General features: G+C 47.4%; 1 non-coding gene across 1 annotated transcript; it reads left to right on the forward strand.

Moving 5' to 3' along the window:
- On the forward strand, positions 724-796 carry TRNAG-UCC. The gene has a single exon. It is a non-coding gene; the product is annotated as a tRNA-Gly (tRNA).

A 2891-nucleotide genomic window follows, 5' to 3' on the forward strand; every position in this document is an offset into this window, starting at 1 on the left:
TCGAATTACGGTTTTTGTCTTTTCCCCATCGTTGCCAAGAAGTGGGGTTGCTGGATCATGTGGTAACTCTATACTTAGCGTTTCAAGGAACCTCCGGCCTGTTTCCACAGTGATTACCCCAACCCATTTACATCCCCACCCACAGTGCAGGAGGGTTCCTTTTTCTCCACGTCTTCCAGAGGGGTGTCTTTCCACTGCTTGTCTATTTGAATCTTTGAATGTGTTGCCTGTTCCAAAAAATGAATAAAAGTAGATTTTAAGTGAAAATAAATAACCTTGAAGATTAACTAAAACAGGAGATTTCAGCCCTGTTTCCCTAGCAGCCCCAACCTTCTCCATCGTGCTGATGGAGCTCACCACAGGAGCCCAGTGGCACTTAACCGAACTTCCGCTTAGCCCAGCTTCCACTTAGCCGCACTCTGACCGGGTCTGCGGAGCGAGAATCGCCCTCCCTTAACGAGTGTTCCATCTTCCCTTCCCAGGTGTGTCGTCAGCCCCAAGGAAGAGGCCGTCAGCCTGAGACCAAGAGGGTCCAGGGGCGAGTTCCCCCGGATAGGAGCGAAGGTAGGAGCGCAAGAACCACCCCACGCATCACCTCCCAGCCCTCCTAGGCCCCGCAGGTTGTGGGGAGGCCGGTGGGGACCAGTGAGGCTGGGCACCGCATCTGGTGCAGTCACAGCGAGAGCGGATGGGGATCCGGCAAGAAGGCTTGGGGGTGAGGCTTCCCTGGTAGTCCAGTGGCTAAGACTCTGCGCTTCCAAAACAGGGGGCCCAGGTTCGATCCCTGGTCAGGGAGCTAGATCCCACAGGGCGCAACTAAGACCCGGTACAGCCAAATAAATACATAGAAATGAACATTTTAAAAGAAGAAGGTTCCAGAGGGGACCTGGGGTCAGACTTGCATCGAATGTCAGCACTGTGCACAGCCTATTCCTTCTCCCGGAGGGCAGGATTCTAAACAGGAGCGGCTCCTTCTCAGATCTGCCTTTTAGGAAGATTATCTGTGCTGCTAGAATGATGGTCACCAAATTCCAGGCCTCTCAAAACTGCTTCTGTAGTCCCCATCATTAATGTTATTGTCTGTGTGGTTCCCTCCATAACAGTTTTTTAAAAAGTTTCATTGGACTCCCTGCTTAACTGAAATAATCTCATTAAAGGTAATTTTAAATTTATTTTTATTGACATGTTAAAAGAAAACTTTGATTCATAACTTACAGAGTAAACCAACATTAGCTCAAAATTTTAATTAGCCATCCAAGGAATCGAAAATATAAAATTACTAGAAGGAAGCTTAGCAGAAAGTCCTTCTGATTGTGAGTTAATACAAATATCTCTTTGATATTACTCCAAAGCCACAATTCAAAAATTAATAAAGAATGATAATTTGGACTTCATAAAAATTAAGAATTTCTGCTTTTCTTTTTTTTTGTTTTTAATTTTTCTTCTGGGCCACACCTTGAAGCTTTCGGGATCTTGGTTCCCCAGTGAGGAATTGAACCTGGGCCCCCTGCAGTGAAAGCGCTGAGTGCTAACCACCAGACCACCAAGAAAGTCCGAAGAACTTCTCCTTTGAAAGACTCAAAATATGGAGTGCTTCATGCATTTTCTTGAGCCTGGGCCATGTTAATCTTATCTGGATCAGTCCGGTTTTAGTATATGTGCAGCTGAAGTGAGCATGGTAATTTTAAAATGGAAGCTTAGTCGATTTACAGCATTGTGTTAGCTTCTGGTATATAGCAAAGTGATGCAGCTATACATGCATTTGTATATATCTGTATTCTTTTTACACTTTTCCCACTATGGTTTATTGCAAGATACTGAATGTAGTTTCCTGTGCTGTACAGTAAATCTTTGTTTATTTTATACACACGGTGCGTGTATATATTAATCCCAAACTCCTAATCTCTCTCTCCCCCCATAATTTTTATACAATGATATGTGCCCATCATTTCTCAGGACACCTGGAAAAATAATTTAAAACAGTAATAAAAAATAGAGATAGGTTTACTGTTCAGCCATTTAAGAAATGAAATAATGCCATTTGCACCAACGTGGACAGACCTAGAGATGATCACAGGAAGTGAAGTACGTCGTAAAGAGAAAAACAAATACCCTGGGATATCAGTGATAGGAGGAATCTAAAATATGACAGAAATGAACTTATCTGTGAAACATAAACAGACTCAGACGTAGAGAACAGACTCATGATGGCCAAGGGGTGGGGGCAGGAAGGATTGGGAGTTTTGGGGTCAGCAGATGTCAGCTATTATATACAGGATGGATAAACAGCAAGGCCCTACTGTGGGGCACAGGAAACTCGGTTCAATATCCTGTGATAAACCATCATGGAAAAGAATCTGAAAAAGAATGTATGTGTGTGTGTGTGTGTGTAGCTGAATCACTGCTGGACACCTGAAACCAACACAGCACCGAATCAACCACACTGCAATAAAAGCCTTACAAATGAAGGCAGTTTTCCTTCAACCTTGGGAATGACCCGAGCGAGACTGTTCTAACCGGATCCGCTGTGCCCTCTAGACTGGGAGGGCTTCGCAGGCGGTGCTAGCGGTAAACAGCCCACCTGCCAACGCAGGAGGCAGATGCAGGCTCGATCCCTGGGTCGGGAAGAGCCCCTGGAGGAGGGCGCGGCAGCCCACTCCAGGGTCATTGCCTGGAGAATCTCATGGACAGAGGAGCCTGGCGGGCTGCAGTCCGTGGGGTCGCCCAGGGTCGGACAGGACTGAGTGGCTTGGCGCGCACGCACTAGATGGAGCAAAGGCCCTGGGGCAGGGCCGCGGGCGGCGGTTCTGGGAGCAGCAGGAAGGCCGCAGGGCGGGAGCGCGGTGGGCGGTGGGGGGGCCACAGCGGCCTGTGCGCCGAGGCCGGCGGGT

This window comes from Capra hircus, chromosome 18 (assembly GCF_001704415.2).
Source record: "Capra hircus breed San Clemente chromosome 18, ASM170441v1, whole genome shotgun sequence".
Lineage (NCBI taxonomy): Eukaryota > Metazoa > Chordata > Mammalia > Artiodactyla > Bovidae > Capra > Capra hircus.